The sequence below is a fragment of the Dipteris shenzhenensis genome, chromosome 1 (assembly GCF_047967505.1).
Source record: "Dipteris shenzhenensis isolate YYH24624 ecotype China chromosome 1, Dip_SZ_1.0, whole genome shotgun sequence".
Taxonomy (NCBI): Eukaryota; Viridiplantae; Streptophyta; class Polypodiopsida; order Gleicheniales; family Dipteridaceae; genus Dipteris; species Dipteris shenzhenensis.
The window spans coordinates 22113447-22131341 of record NC_141596.1 but is presented as its reverse complement, the minus strand read 5'-3'; positions in this window follow the sequence as shown (position 1 = coordinate 22131341).

The window sequence follows — 17895 nt, the reverse complement described above, 5'->3', positions numbered from 1 at the left end:
TAAATACATCTTCATAGATATAAGGACTTTTAAATGTGACATATATCATAACAATGGCCATGAATACATTCCAATCTTCTTAAATCCTTTCTAGATGTCGAATCGAATGCTGCAACCATCTCACATCATTTGGACAAACTTAATACAAAATGAATAGCTTAAGAGGATCTTCTTGTGATACATCATTGCATTGGGTTCTATGTGGACCCTTTCACAGCTATTGGATCTAGCAATTGATGTGGAAGTGAGTTCTTATGTTAGAAGACTATAGGGAGGAGAAGTTATTGGCTAAGTTAAAAGTTGTGTCAGTGGAGGATTTTTAAACTTGATAAGCACATTTTCACATTCCCTTGCAAATATTTCAATCTAAGAGGGAATAAGATTCAAAAGTAAGGATTTAATTAATGTTAAAGGTAAAGAGGGGTTTTCTCAAATAACAAGAGTTTTGTTCCACCTAACCCACATGGCAAATATTTCAATCTAAGAGGGAACAAGATTCAAAAGTAAGGATTTAATTAGTGTTAAAGGTAAAGAGAGGTTTTCTCAAATAACAAGAGTTTTGTTCCACCTAACCCACATGGCATGTTTATGTCATATACCATATGGTATTTGGGGATGGAAATTGGCCACATGTGGCCTCTTCACACATGGAGCTTGAGTAATTGAGGAGAGGTGGATTTGATTTGTGAATTGCCTTAAACCTAACAACAAATAACCACTCGTATAAGAAAAAATGCTTTATATTATAAAGGATTGTCTTAGTATTAGTTCTGTGGCTACAACCGTTTGTAATTAAATAGACTTTAATACAAGTATGTTTACATTGTTGAGTTGTTGCTGCTTGTATTTTTGTGCATTACTTATATTCTTGATTGAGTGCTTAATCAACCATCTTCAAATAGTTTCCTCCACACAGCACAAACCTCGATTGTTGGTGTTTTTTGTTGATATCTAATTCTACATCCTGAGCGTCGAAAAAAAGCCCAGTAGAGCAACCTCAAGGCTGCAAGTGCCAATGCATTGTATACCATAGGAATACTTTTTAGGAGAATTGAAAGTGCATCCTTTTGTCCTATCTTTGCATCTAAGCCTTTCAATCAGGTCATTATACTCTTTATCTTGTTTACAAATTGTGCCAAGGATTTGTTGAAATTCATTTGGAGTCCATAGTGAGTTGAATTTCTTGATTCTTTTCTTTATCTAAACACAATGTTTGATTCATCCCATGCATCTTTGATATGAATCATGGTTTGCTACAACGATGCAAGCAAAGCACACAAATTGTATGATCATGTCAATCAAAATGTCATTATCTCCAAAAAGGTAGTGTCTGATGAAGAATAACAATGAAAGTCATCAAATACACAAGAGATACTCACATCGACAACTAAATCATATTCAAAGAAGGTTCGTATAGACGAGCCAACGTTGCCAGAAGATTCGCCTAGAGGAAAACACCAATTATGTCCTCATAACTACCATTATTGCTACAAAAGATGTGATTGACAAGCCAAAATGGCAAACTTGCATGGACAAAGAAATGGATGCCTTGCACAAGAAAGAAATGGGATTAATGCGCCTTACTACTAGGAAAGAAGGCGATTGCAAATGTAAGGGGATTTACAAAGTCAAGTACAATCCAAATGGAAGCATTGAGAGATACAAAGCAAGACTTGGTGGACAAGGTTTTGCACAGGAGTACGAACAAGGTTATGATAAGACTGACGCACCACTAGAGCCAAGATGGACTCCATCATATTTTGATAGATGTCCAAAATGATTTCGGCCATAGGGTATGTTGAACATGGAAACAAGAATCAAGTTTATTGACTTAAGAAAGTGTTTATATCTAAAAGTTGGTATAGTAGAATTGACAAGTATTTTGATGATCTAATTTTAATGCAAATCATGGTCTCTTCTACAAAGTTCACGAAAAGACATCACCATTACATTTTTGTATATAGATGATTTGATTGTGATAGGAAGCAATGAATTAAGCTGAAATATAAAATATTTTTTGACATGAAATCTATTAGACTTATGCATCATTGACTTTTGGAGAGACTGAAGCAACCCTTTATGAGGCAATATAAATATGTGGATAGCCTTTTAAATAAGTTTCATATGGGAAGCTACAAGATTCTAGCCACTCCGATGAAGAAAATTTTGAAGCTTACAAAAGATTCAATAAGGCTTACAGTAAATGAGAAGTTCTATCCAAAGCTCATTGGATGTATTATATACTTGATTGTCAAAAGAGAAGGCAGCTTATGGAGGCATGATAGGCATTATCGTATCCAAAAATAGATTTTTAGTTGCAATCCGAGGTGGGTAAGTGGCAATGGTACTATAAACAATTGGTTGAAGTGGTCCAAGCATTCTGTTTCTAGCTCAAAGGTATCCATTGTCCAAGTCCCATCCAATTTTTTAACCTGAGCCATGGATTGTTTTTGTCTAGAAGTATGTAGACTTTTGAAGAAATTGAAGCTTACATTGGTCATTTTGTCTTAAACATGTCCTTGCCTCTAGATACTCAAGCATCTCGGCATCATGTAATGCTCTTACCTGACACATTTCTGAGTAGTCTTGTATTTTTTTTTCCCAATGTGACACGGAGCCTTTGCTCCCCTAAATATTGGTGGCCATACTAAATAACATATTGTATCATTGTGGCAAAAAAGATCCAAGCCATATCCAAATCCTCACGGGCTTGCACTAGCAAAGGCCGATGAGCCTATTGTACCATTTTTGTAAACTGTCTATGTGCCAGATAACTTTTTGCATGGGTAGCCTCAAAGAATGAGTATGCATTCCAAAATAGAGACTCATCCAAAGTGGTGAATGAAAAGAAAGAAAAAGCGAGTGGTCCACCCACATGTCATATGTGAAACCATTGTTCAATTCATTCAATTCACCTTGAATTAAGTACCACCTATCCACTCATGTATAGGTGGTCTATAGGGCAAGGTGTTCATGTCCGTGGACTTTTTGAGGCGGGGGATATTTGATAGACCAAGATATATTGTTCATCCTACAAAATACAATGACTTATGTAGCTGCATTGGTATGGAGGACTCCCAAATTGTGAGGAGTCACTTCCTGAGAGAGCGTGCTTTGGTTCCTCCCACGCACTAGGCAGCTCCTGAATTATCACTTGATTCATATGGGTTATCCAAGGTGATGGGAGTTGAGGACCTGGGATTGGTAGAGGCAACAAAAGGTTTTGAGTCTGATATTGCCCTTGGTTGGTAGGAGGGGCTCCTTCAATGGTCAATTGTCCCTGATTGGATAGGTTTGGTGGTTTGGGCAAAATCATGGGCAGCCTTTGTTGGTACATTGGCTAGGGGATAACCTTTAGGTAGCCACATTGGGAGTTCTCATGGTTCCCAGTCGAGTACAATGGCCATAATAGGGTGTTGGCCTAGCCCGAAGGTGGGGGACACTTTTTGGTGGGATGATTACTCATGTAGATGCCACACCCTCAAAAATAGGTGAGGATTTCTTGGACCGACCTTCGAGTGAGGTCATCTTTGAGTTTTGTAAGAGCTAGCTCGAGCTCCTCGGCTTTCGCATGGTACTCCTCTACTCTTTGTACTGCTACTTGGTTCGTGGCTTGGTGGGCTGCAACCATTACGGATTGGCTGTCATGCACAGAGAGTTGTGCCTGAAGGAGACTAGCTGAGAGTTGTGAGGCTTGTTCATTCCTCCTCTGCAAAATTTTGCGTGCGACCTATGGGAGTTGTGCCATGGCTTCAAAGAGGTGCTGTTCCATCAGGTCCGCACTCGATAATTGCTCGACTGACATGTGGCTATAGCCACGTGGTGCCCTGTATTATGGCGTGCTATAGAACTGTAAGGACTCTGCTAGGCCTGCCCATGGAGAGGAAGAGGTGTCGGTTGCGAAGGATGTGGTCTCCTGGGGGATTGTAGAGACTAAGACGTAGGGCGCAGCGAGAGTGGTCAGCGTGGCTCTGGCTTTTGGATGGATGCCAATGGTGATTGTTTTGTCACCCTGGAAGTCTTTGATGAGGATGGGGTCCTCCTAAACCCATTTGCTTGTTTTGAGAATCTACCTGATGGAGTTGCAGTTGTTGGCACATGAATTCTTGCATATGGCGGTCCTCATATTGTGCGAGTAGATGACTTGGGTCTAGTTGCACATGATTGGCCGGAGTGGCACTAGGCATTGTCCTTGCTCGCTTGGGCTTGACCTCTGTCTCTTCAGGCTCTGTCTGCAATGGCCCTGTGGTGGATTTTTTGGCCAACCCGAAGCCGACTGGTGGATGCTGCTACAACAAGTAGTAGAGAACCATCATGTATAGCATGGGATTGTTGATTACTTCCCCATGTATCTTGAGGTCATCCCTCATTTGATTGCAGAAGTAGTTTGCCCAATTAGTATCCTGGGGCTCCACCAAGCACAGTAGGATATTTGGCACGACGGATTGATGGTGGTCTGTGTGCTTGACTTGCATGAGCCATTGCAAGGCTCTTGTTGGTCTTTCCACCCCGGGCTTGTGAATGGCGGTGAATTGTAGTCGGCCCTTGCTCTTCTGGCGGTCTAGTGGCAGACCACCTTGCTGAGGGTGTCTAGCCTCTTCTTTGTGGAGTACTTCTCGCTGATGACTGACAGGTTGAAGGCTACCTGTACCACATCGTGATTGATTTGGTAGTGGTGGGGATTGCCTACTGCTGCATCTTGCAGGATGCCCGCGTTTGTGTTGTTGTATGCTTGGAGGAATTCTACGAGCAGCTTGATGTCCAAGTGACATGGGAGATGGGCTACTACTCTACTCACTCCAGCAACTCTTCCACCTCTGGCTGCTTCAGTGCTGCATAGGCGGCTGCTGTATGGTAGTGAAGGGTATAGTCATGACCCTCGTATGTAAAGCGCGAGTGCCCGACGCACGCGTCCAATTCTTGGAGCCATGCTTCTCCAAGTGGTGAGTGCGATTGGGAGCGCACGACCTTGTACTCGTCTGCTAATGGCACCAGGGTGCGCTTTCTTGATCTCGAGGGGGGTGTAACAATTGTTGTTGTACCCTCTTGGGTGGCATGCCTGTTGGACACTTCTTCTTCCCCTTGCAAATCTTCTATGGGGATCTCGAAAGGCATGCGAATCATGGCAAACAGAGTGCTTTGGAAATCTGAAGGGCTAGTGGCTTGTGGGATAGGGCAGGGGTGGAGTCCCAAGTCCGTTTCAAACTCAAAGAACTCGTATTCGAGATCCATCAAAAAGAGGGATGGCAGTTGAGTGATGAGGGAGTCGGTGGACGAGGAAGAGCGGGAGGACATAAACAGGCTGTTCTGGATGGCAGTGGAAGAGGGCAGGACGCTATGAGAATTCTGGATAAAATTTGCAAGAGTTTGGGGAAAACTGCTATGGCGATGACCCGATGGGACTCATGCCTGTTTATATAGATTTTGCATCCCCATGGTCGGCGAGATCTTCCGATGGCGACGGTCAGTGGGATACTTCTATAGAAATGACCGACGAGATATTTGATGGCACTGCCCGACGGGATCCAGGATGGTGACAGTCGGCGGGATACTTCTGTGGCCATGACCGACGGGATACTGACTTTGTAGAGAAGTAAAAGAGGGGGGGTCTGAATGTGAGTGGGGGAGGGAGTGCATTAGTGCGGTGTGGGATTGATTGTGAGGCCAGCGTGCAAGATGGTGAACAAATGCAACAATGTACGTACCGACGCTAATTCACTTAGTGCTAACCGTGGATGTGTGTGTGTGTGTGTGTGTTTGGCAGTGACTTGTAAGCTGCGGGTGCATCGGGTGAGATGCCTACCGTACTGACTCACCTAGACTTAGACCTGATGATTATGAGGAATGTGGTGTGGGCAGACGCTGTGCTACCACATAGCGTGTTAAAAGCCACGTAGAGTAAGTGACCAACTTATGTTTTGCCTTAGATGCCAGAGGCACATTAGCATTGGGATTAGTCATTGTGGCATGGTCTGTTTTCTTGGGGGAAGCGGGTTCTTATGAGACCCCCTTTGGTGCAGACCCTTGCTTTTATGAGTAGGTCGGTGCCGTCAGAGGGGTAACATTAGCAATTACTTTCGAGGGTTTGCCTTTAGAGGAAGGTTCTTATGTAACACCTCGTAGGGGAGGGGTCGGCCCTTGCACTGCTCCCTGGCTGACCTTGGTGAGATTTGTGTTGATTCGAACTATGGTAATAGTGCATACTCGGTAATTTGGAGCTAGCCTACTGCGTTCAGTTCATTGCTAGGTTCTTGTGGTGCTGCATCTTGGGGCGACACAAGTTCTTGTGTTTTTGCCTTTCGAACCTTCGCAATTGGTACCCTCGACTTTGGGACCCAAGCGACGACCTTGCTTTGGACGCCTAAGTGTTTGGTGTTGACTGAGTTGTTGGGGGGATGTGGTAGTGGATGAGGTGGATGAGATGGATTGGAGCTTGAGGTTCGAAGCGCAACCTGGTAGTTTGGTCCTGTTCTTGGAATGGATGGTTTCGGAAGAGACGTCCCTGAGGCGACTGGGGTCTTCTGCGTTGCGTGGACTTCCTCTGGGCATTTGGTCCGATTGAAGTGACGTTGGGCACAGAGGATAACCTCTTGTACTTGCCTGTTCACAAATTTCTTGAGTGGAGGACGATAGTGGTGGTGGAGCGGGCAATGGCACCGATTTACCACTACGGCTGGCTTTCTTCTCCAGTTGAGGTGGGACTTTTTTTGGGGTGTTGGAGGTCGCGGGGGCTTCCGGTCCGCCTTCTTGTGTAGCTTCGTTGTCGTGGACTGGCAAGGGTGGCTGGCAAGGGTGGAACTAAAGGAGCAGGACTTGGTCCACATAGCGGGACTACCACCATTCTTCCACCATTTGTGAGTGAAGCAGTCCAGGCACGCCAGTCAATTTGACAGTTCACGGTGTAGCACCAGGTTCTTCCCAATATAATATGTTCTTCAGTTGCTTCTGTGGGGAGAACATAAAATTGTATATCCCCACTGCCTGACGAACAACCGTTAGACTTAAATTCACAAAACCCAAAGTTTGTAGGAGTTGGCCGTTTATAGCTCTTAGTGAAGCGACCGTGAGGGGTGTTAGGGGTACCTGTATCTTTTCCCATACCTTGCGGGAGATGAAGTTGTGGATCACTCCTGGATCCATGAGTGGTTTGATGCACATGCACAGAACCTGCAGTTGAACAAGCAACCTAGCTGGCTCCACTGTTTACTCATCTATTAGTTGCATCTATTCAGTCGTTGCCTTAAGTAGTGTGATTTGCTTACATTGTCAGAGCCTAGCGTTACGGATCTGGCTTCCTCAGCCTTGAGTTCTTTTTCTCTATGCACGACTTGAAGGGTGGAAAGAGTAAGTGAACCATAGTATCTTTTTAATTTGCTCCATTAACATAGCCATCCATTTCTGTCCCATCAAGGGTGGCTATTTAGCATGACCCTTGGGGAGTCATCTCAACCACATGGTAGGGACCCATACCTCGGTACTTTAGCTTGCGTTTAGTATTATGGACGTTGTATAGAAGTGCCAAATCTCCTTCTGCCAGGTCCTTGTTCTTGAGGTTGCAGTCGAACCACTTCTTACATCGGGTCTTTTCTACCCAGAGAGAGTAGGTTGCATGCAACCTTATCTCTTCTAACCTTTCGAGGTAAACTAGCCATTCTGCTAACGCATTCTTTGCAAGTATTTCCTTAATGGTAAGATGAAGGCTAGGCACTACATACTCCATTGGCATCACTGCCTCCACCCCGAAGGCTAGGTTGAAGGGGTAACAGTGCGTGACCACTTTGTAGAAGGTCCTGTAGGCCCATAAAATTGCTATGAGCTTATGCTCCCAATCGGTATGATTGGCTTCTACTGTACATGTAATGATCTTATAGCACATTTTATTGGAGCTCTCGACCAAGCCATTTTCTCTAGGGTAGTATGGCATTGACTTCCTATGTATGATCATAAACTCACTAGTCAGGATTGCTATCATTTCATTGAGGAAGTGAGTTCCTCAGTCATCACTGACTAACTCCAATGGACATCCAAACCATGTGATGACTTGTTCATATAAGAATTTGGCTCTCGCCTCGGTTCCCTTAGCTGTTGGGCTTATGGGTCCAATAAAATCAAACTTGTTAGCCAACAAGGAGTGCCTGAACTTCTTGACTGCATAAACCATGGTGAGACCTTCCCTCTCGGTTGTGGTGTAGTTAACAAAGAAGACAAACTTGTTAGCCAACAAGGAGTGCCTGAACTTCTTGACTGCATAAACCATGGTGAGACCTTCCCTCTCGGTTGTGGTGTAGTTAACTTTGGCCTTGTTTAGTTGGCGGCTCGCAAAGTATACTGGGTAATCTAGATTATGCTCCCCGGGTTGGGCTAATACACACCCGATGGCAAAGTTGGAGGCATCAATATGGACGTGGAATATTAAATTCCAGTCGGGTGACCTCAATACTAGAGCAGTGGCTAGAGCTAGATTGAGGGTTTCGAAGGATGTCTGGCATTCCTCAGTCCACTCAAAGGATACTAGTAGTTTGTACAATGGGTGGGCTATGTTCGCATAGAAAAAGATGAATCTTTTGTAATAGCCCATGTGGCCAGTAAATCGTTGGACTCCCTTGGCATTGGTGGGGGGTGGTAACTCCAAGATGAGCTTGATTTTATACTAGCAGTTTGTACAATGGGTGGGCTATGTTCGCATAGAACAAGATGAATCTTCTATAATAGCCTGTGTGGCCAATAAATCGTTGGACTCCCTTGGCGTTGGTGGGGGGTGGTAACTCCAAGATGAGCTGGATTTTATTATGGTTCGCAGAGATTCCATTCCGTGACACTATGTGGCCCAGAATGACACCATGTTTGACCCAAAATTGATGCTTAAGACGATTGAGGGATATGCGGTATCATTCTGGATGGAAAGTCTATTACGCTGGAGGTGGAGCACGTGGGCTTGAGTCTAGAGATACCAGCAGATAGGAGGCGTACCTTGTGGTAAGATCAGAGGACCACACCATTGATGGGACTCTAGATATATCTCTTTTGTATTGTGTCCATAGCTTTGGATGGAAATAAATTATTTTGGTGGTTTCTCTATCTGGTTGGTTCATTATCTATTGATGAGTCTACACAACTATTTGATGCACATAAGTTGAGAAGTTTGTGATTCCACACCCCACACCACACTATGTGAGCTCTTGGGCAATTCTATCAGTCTTCTGCTGTGCGTACCCTCTGTTGGTTGATTTCTAACAACATAGTGCAGTTTCAATCTCATGATAGTCACTCATAAACTTTATCATGCATAGCAGGGACTAGCTACTACCATCTAGTCTACACGTCAGCTTCTTTTGCAGCATATTCATCCAATTCTATCTGATGCTCAGGCTTTGGAACTTGAACATCCCTTCACTGAAAGGGAATTGTCTAATGCATTGAGATCCTGTGGCGGATGGAAATCTCTAGGATGGGATGGTCTCACTGTTGAATTTTTTCTTGCATTCTGGAATCTTCTTAAATTCACCTTGCTGCAAATGGTAAATACAACATGGCAAAATCAGCAGATGCCTGTGTCAGTGATTGGACGCCAATCACACTCATGCCAGTCATTTACAAGATCATTGCCAAAATGGTGGTTGATCGGATTAAAGATTATTTGCATGATGGGTTGCATCCCTCCAATATGTCTTTGTTCCACGTCGCCATATCATAGATAACATTTCCAATGCTTATATTGGGATTGAATATGCCAAATACACGCAGCAGGATGTTCTACTCTTGCAGGTAGATATTGCAAAAGCCTTTGACACAGTTCAGTGGGATTTCATCTCGCAAACTATGCAAGCTTTGGGGTTTGGCCCAAAAACATAGTGGAGGCAATTATGCCGATGGAGTATGTAGTGTCCAACCTTCACATCATAGTCAAGGAAAGGCTCACCAAAAATGATTTTCCTGAGTGCTTAATCGATCTTGAATGACTAGCTGAGACAAGATTGCATGCATCATATTGCCTTTGAGTGGAGAAGGCAAGGTATACAAAATGGTTCGACCGCAACCTTAAGAACAAGGACCTCGAGAAGGGGGATCTGGCACTCCTCTATAGCATCCACAACACCAAGCACAAACTAAAATATAGGGGCATGGGTCCCTATAACGCAATGGAGATTACTTTGCAAGGTGCATGCCGAATAGCCACCCTAGACGAAGATGGACGACTACCTTAATGGTAGCAAATTGAAAAGATATTATAGTCCACTCACTCTACAGACCCTCTTGGCCATACATAGAGAAAAGAAGCTCAAGGTCGAGGTAGCTTGGATGAAACGCCAGGCCATCGAAGAAGCCAAGATACATAATGCCAAAATCAGACAACAAAAACAAATGGCTTTGTTTAAGGAAATAGTAGAACACCTAGGCCTAACTGATGAACTAACAGTAGATCTAGCTAGGTTGAGTGCCCAATTGCAGGGCCTATGTACAAGAGTCAAAGCACTTGTGGATTTGGGAGCAAGCCATAACTTCATCTCCCACGAGGTATGGGAAGCGCTAAAGGTACCCCTAAACCTTCATGTTGCTTCAGTTCGGGTTATCAACAGTCAAATCTTAAGTACATTGGGGTATACAGACTTGAAACTAATTGTTGTCCATTTTTATGTTCCTCCCACAGAGATGACCAATGAGCTGATTATCCTAGGAAGGACCTGGTGCTATGCCATAAATTGCCAAATTGACTGGAGAGCACGAACCACCACTCTCGCATATAGTTGAAGAACCTCAATAATTTCGCTTTGTAAAGACCATTCCACTCCCCCTACAGTACAACCACCTTCAAGAGGCAAGGAAATTTTTAAGGAAGGAAATCCCAAAGCTCCACCTGGTTCGATCCCCAGAAGGAAATACATCCCAATGCCATTTAAAGTCCTAGCCCTAATCGCAAATTAAGACCATGAGGGACCATCTAGACAAGGCAGAATCAAGCCTTCAAACCACGGAAGAGCGACGGATTGAGGAAATATACACAAGGCACAGGGAGGGATTTGACCAACGAATCCACACGCTTCAGGACCTCCTCACATAGGATTGAACCCTCACCGTCACCTTGCAGACAAAAAATGAGGAGCTTCGCACCTGTGCATGCCTAGAGGAGTCCATGTTAGAGGACAGCGAGCAACAAGAATTTGCCATGTATAGGGAGGTCTCCACACATCTCGCCACCTACACACTATCCCCACGCACAATCCCCCAAACACTTCAGATGCACTTTGATGCACTTCGTGCACAAAATCTTATCTTCCACATTGATCTCAATGCCCCTCTCCCACCCAATACACTCCTGACCATCCTTCATCGAAATCTCACTATCGCTTCGTTCTAGCTGTCCTACTTCTCACTAGATCTTTAGCCCACCAGCCTCTGTCCCTCTTATCTTTAGACCTTAGCCGCCCATTCCATTCTCTTAAAAGTCCAGGCGTGTGTCGAATAATCATAGAGTCCACCAATTATCCATAGGACAATGACGTGATGCAGCTAGCCAAGCCTAAAGAGCTGAGCCCTTGGGCTTGTACTCCTGAAAGTATACAAGCCGACATCGATTGGATGCAGACCTATGGCTGGGCTTTGGGAGTTCAAACTCAAGGACATTTAGGTGCCTCTATCACTCCACGACCTACCACCCCCTCAGCATCATCGTTTTGTTCAATAGGGTGCTACAAGATCTCCACGACTGACACGAGTCCTTCGTGAGCAATTTTGAAACGATTCATGTAGCGTATCTCGAAGTTGTCATCGAGGAGGATGGCTAGGAAGCCATCTCCATCTTCAACGCTACCGCCCCACCCGCAGATATTCCCACACACCCCACAAATCCCGCCCACCCCCCTCAGTAACCCCACAAATCCCCCCCACCCCCCTCAGCAACCCGCCTCCCCTTCCCACACAAACTAGCTCGGGTAATCCTACAATGCCTCCAACACTAGCACCACACAACACGGGACCTCTCAGTCCATATCCTCCAATGCTCCTGTCGACCTACCAAACAAAGCTAGCAATATATTCTTGCGGCGGTCGGCAATTCTAGTCCACCAGCCGATTGACCTTTCAACTGTCATGAATGCAGAGGAGGACCCCATGCCAAATGTGGAAGATGATGTTGCTCCAGCACCCCCCTCCTCACTACTAGAAGATGTACAATGGCGGCTCGACCTCCAATCCTCCCAGAACTTACCCGAGAGCGCTCTCATCATCACTGGAAGGCACAACTCAAAGGCCTTCACCTATATGAAATAATGGAAGTTCGCACTCTCATTATGTTTATCACTAAGTCCTTCAATGGCTAGAGGTGTGATCCAACTCGAAGCGCACACATGGCAGCTACAACTTAGCTCCAAACACAGCCTATTCCCCTCGTCGACATAGATGCATGCCTTCAATCCCCTTGGCGTAGCCCCTTTTTGAAGAAGGAGCAATTTTGGTGCTACTATCGCAGCGCACCCCTCAGCGCACCCCTCAAGCGACGAATCCATCCCCTCTATATGCCCATGGAATGACAATGGTCCTAGGCCCAGTCCTAGGCCCACTTCTGGGAGCTCCAAAATAAAGGTCCCAACATCATATACAACTTCCCTAAGTACAGCTTCCCCAGGAAATGACTCAGGAATGATTTTTCTTTCGCCTTTAGTCAATGATACGTACGGCTCAGTATCGGATCCTGCAGTGGTAGTAGCAGTGCACTTCAATCGCCTTATCCTCATGCTGCTCCAAGATCTCTCCGCCAACAGTCGTCTAATCAACGAAAAACTTCACAATCTCAACAACCAAATTGTCTTCGTTCTCGACATCGGACCCTCCTAATTCCAAGACTTGCGCTTGTACCTTCAGGTCTGAAATCTACATGGCCATCACATTTGCACATTCCAGGACATGCATGCCACCCACTTCTGGAAGTACCGACCTTATTTCACATGGATCACCCCACAACAATTGGACTGCTACGCAATGCAATAGGAAGAGTGACATGTTAATAGACATTGAGCATGCTAACAGATTTGGCCCATCCAAACCCTACGGGTTTTGAGCCACAAATGGCTCAGTTTTGAAGTAGTTGTCGGGATCGCCGAAATTGGCAAAGATAACACAAGAGCCATTTGGATCCGATAACACGAGCCATTTGAAGACAGAGAGAAGGTTGAGAGAATCAGCATATGCCTTGGCACCATAAGGGCCCAAGTAGTTGTAACAAAAGAGAGAGTGTGTGGTACAAGGAATAGGGTTGGCCCTCCCTTCAAACGGTGACATGTATAAAAGGCCAAGTGGTTGAGTTTGGTCTTCATTGTTGTATGCAACCTTTGAGAAATACAAGCTCTCTTCTTGCTCATGTGTTGACATTGAGGTTTGCTTGCTCTCCTTGCTTGCCTTTGCCTTTGGTGTTTGCCACGATCCCCCTTCACCTTCTTCTCCTTTTCCATCCCCTTCCCTTCTTTCCTCCCCCTCCGCTCTCTCTTTCTCACCCCCTTCTTCTTAGTGAAAACCCCATTGCAATGATCCGACAGGCACTCGAGTGACACGTGTGAAGGCTTTACTATGCAATGCTCCCACAAGGAGTAGCACAGGAGTGAGGAGCTCTGTCCGTACACCTCCAGCATCCCCACGACACGTTTATCTCTACCACACAACACGCCAACTATAGTAAGTCACTCTTTTGTTGTTTGCACTTTGTCTCATAAACGCGTGAGGTCTTCTATAGACATTAGTAGACCTTTATTTCTTTCTTCTCCCATTGGGACCCTTGCATGTAACCAGGAGCACCAAGAGGTCTACCATGACCATCAAGTATGAAGTCATTCCACATGATAGGTTGCCTATCAATTTCTTCCTGTGAAGAGGAAGGGTTTCTCTGAAGATTAATCCTAAAGCTTCCCCAAGCTTTCAAGATGGTAGCCCTAAGAGAGCAGGAAGAAAAAATTAAGAGATGCATTGAGGTAAAGATCCACCTGGTACTATCCATCCAAGAGTGTATGCAACAAACGAATAAATATTTCCAAGGAATCTATCCCAGCAAAAGCCCTAAACACGACCTTGCAAAGCAAGGCTCTACACCACAAATCTAGATCAATGATATTGAGGCCCTTTTCTTGTGTGGAGAGAATCAAGGTCTCTCAAGAAGAAACTCCAAACATCTCATCATATAGTAGACACAATCCATGTGAAGGTCCCTTCATGATCTAGTTTAATGCTAGGCTCTACTATAACCACCCCATTTCTTTCTTTCAATCTCCTAATAGTAATCAAGCAATATCTCAAGCCTCATTGCCCGCTTCTTAATAACATCACATTTTAAAAGACCTTGTCTATAGTAATCAAATTTATTCTTCTTCCATGCACAAGCTGTAGTAATACCAGTACTAATTAAGCATGTATGAAACCAATCATTTTTTGTCGAGAAAGTATAGAACACATTGATTAACAATTGTCACTTTTCACACAAATTCACCAACTCACAATGCATATCATTAGATTGATTTGCTAATTGTTTAAGATTTGAGGTTATAATAATAGGGCTTGTCAACTCATACTTCTCATATATAAGAATATATTGTGATGATTTATTTAAAACTATAAAGTATGGATCGTTATTGACATACAAATAGTATTGAAATGCAACTTTAAAACTTGGATATTTGAAAGACTCAAAATCCAGGGATTCTTTTCCACATAGTAGTTATCAATAATTGTCTGATTAGAAAAAAAATGATTGCTTTATTGGAACTTTGTTCTAGAAGAATCTAAAGTGTAGTGCCATTTGCAATGGCTTGCAAGAAATTGATACATGAAAGACAAAAGGGTAACTGCAATGCTTTGCTACTTTTGGAAAAACTTCATGTACCCTCAGTACGCATATAAGAATCCATAATGGCAAATTTTATGGATAGAATAAAGGATTTTTTGGTTTTGATGAATAATGAGACTATTGAATTATGGACAAGTGTAGCATCTTTAAAGCTATCATTTAGAATTAAAATAGTTTAAATGCATTTGTCGATTTCATATATTTCTTAGAACTTTTTCAAGTTTTTTGAATTAAAACGATTTTTTGGTTAAACCTCTGCTTCATGCCTTCATGCAATTTTGACCACAAGGATTCTCTATGGCTAATTTGACATTATCACTTGGCTTCAACTTCAAAATTTTGGTTTCCATGACAACACAAAATGTTGACAAAATATCGAAAAAACAAAGCTATCTCAAGATACTAATTCAAAGGAGCAGCAACGGCTTCCCCCATTATCTCTTAAAGATAGTGCTTCAACCATAGTATGCAAAAAAATTGGTTGCATTGTACTAGCCTAGAGAAAAGGTGCAAAAAATTAGTTTCATTTTATTAGCCTAGAGAAAAGGTGCAAGTGTGTCCTACGTTAAACGAGCTCTTTTTATAAAAAATGGAATGTGTGTTGCAAGAGCAAATATAAACAATTTACGCATGTACAAGACCCAAATTGTACACAACATTTGGTTGGTACATGGTTCCATAGTTTCAATGGACAAGAAATGACGATATCAATGGAAGATTCTATAGTATGACATGTCAATAGAGGAAGATTTTAAGGGATGCAAATGTATGGAATGTAAACTATTGTGTATCTTGGTCTACAAGCAACACGAACCTTGTCTACGAGTCTGGCATATGTTCCCGGCCATAAGTGTCCATTAATCCATACAACTCAAGATGCTCATAGCTTTGGTGCTATAACTAGAGGAATCTTTCAACATGGATTCGTAAAATATGGATCTTGATCTATAAGCAACACTAACCTTACCTACAACAAATGTGGTATATTTGCTTGTCCATCAACGTCCATTACTCCATACGCCTCAAGATGCTCACAGCTTTGGTGCTATAACTAGAGGAATCTTTCAACAAGGATTCATAAAATATGGTGTATCTTGATATACAAGCAACACTAACCTTTCCTACAACAAATGTGGTAAAAATGCTTGTCCATCAATGTCCAATAATCCATAGGTTCAAGATGCACACCTTCGACGCTGTATAAATAAACGAGTGCTACAACATTCTCCTATGGACATGCTTGCACTTGGAAATTTTTCTTCAAGGTCCATTACCCTTAATAAATGGAACCTTCCCACTAAAGGCACCAAGACACCTTCAAGGTACTTTACATCATATTGGGAGTATGAACCTTTATTTGTACTGCCCTGCTAGGGGGACTATAGCGCTGAGAACGATTCCCATCTAAAGCAAGATGACCAACTTTTTAAAAGAAACTTGTAATTTTGGGGGGATAAGGTCGTTATCTTCTTCATTCTTCATTTCTATTTCTGCATTTCATTTGTGAAGTCTCTGCTCGATCTAAGTCTCTTTTCTCAAGAACATCACGTTCATGTTTTGGTTCACGAGATTGTCTTTCTTCGTTTGTTGTTGGACTCTGGCGGTGGATTTCAAGGAGAAATAACACGAATCGAGTCAGAATTGCGACCCAACTTGGTAGCTTCAATCTTTCGTAGCGCCTAGATTTTATGTTCTATGTGAACAGACAGATTCGTTAGCTTTTTTGGAGCATCTCTGTCACTTTTTGCTTCGTTGCTTTATTTCTCTGTCGGGAGAACTCCGTATAACTTCGACGTTCTTGTTATTATTTCGATACCGACTATTGGAAGGTCCTTGCAAAAACTCGACTCACCAAGGGTAAGTTGACCGATTTCACCAAAAGTTCAAAAAAAATGTTACTGAGGATACGTTTGTCTTCACGCCAATTCTGAGGACATGCTTGTCTTCATATCCGAGCGATCGAGAGGTATATGAGCCATGAAATCGTTTGACATGTGCAAGTCTTGGTAGAGTCGTATCATGCTCTCTTTTCCTTGCTTGAAGAAGGTGTAATTAACTTCGCCAGGAAATTCGCAGCGCAATTCAGGCCTTTACCCCGGCATGGATCATTTTCCGCCTTCTCGAATTGTAGGCTAAAGTTTGCTCAATCCTTTTCCTCATGTAAGTTTGTCTCTGCTCAAGAGAATTCACAAGGCTACGTCTGGAAATATTAGGCTTACGCCGAAGGGAATGGTATATTTTGAGTGTCTCCTGCCTTCTTGGAGCTCTTTCTTCCTCTGCAGTTCTAAGGCTTCCTGTTGCTGCTGACAGGATGTGGGCGTTTCAGGATTTTTCTCCAGAAGAGATTCTACGCTAGAGGCCTAGCGGGAAAGAGGGGCTGACACACTTTCAAGTTGAGTCATTCCGATAGAGAAACATGGTGACGCCCCCACTTAAGTTCTGGGAAAATCGCAGATCGTTCGGAAAACATTGCGCATGTTATAGAAAGCGGGGAAGAAGATGCGCAGGTGGACAGGCAGCATATCGAAGTCAACATTTTTTCTGAGAAGCCAAAAACAAGAGAGACTCGGTTAGGGAGGGAAGGCGTGTAAGGTGCGTGCGAGAACTGTGAAGCTTTGTTCAATATCTCCGACTCAAAGAGACGCCTGTGAAGAGACCAATGCTTCATGCGACATTGCTCGCTGCTCTAAGGGCAGTGCTCTCGGCACCCTGTGCCTTTTGTTTATATTGTAGGATACAAAGAATGAAGTTTATGAAATTGGGACTTTTTTGTTATGTAAGTGAGCAAACTCATCTGCAAATTGCATTGTTCATTAAAGTATTTGCTCATTGTTTACTCAAATACCCGCATATTTCGTTGAGCAGTCCCGCATGGAAATTTACAACATGTGTAAACAGAGTCCAACACACCAAAGAATTTGTTTGGCACAAACAATGACTCACAAACATATGTGCACATATCACAAACATATTTACACACATCACAAACATATGTGCACAAACGCATATGCACCTGCACCCACGCAAAAGACACACTTGCGAACTCAAATTTCCCTCTGTCGGAACCA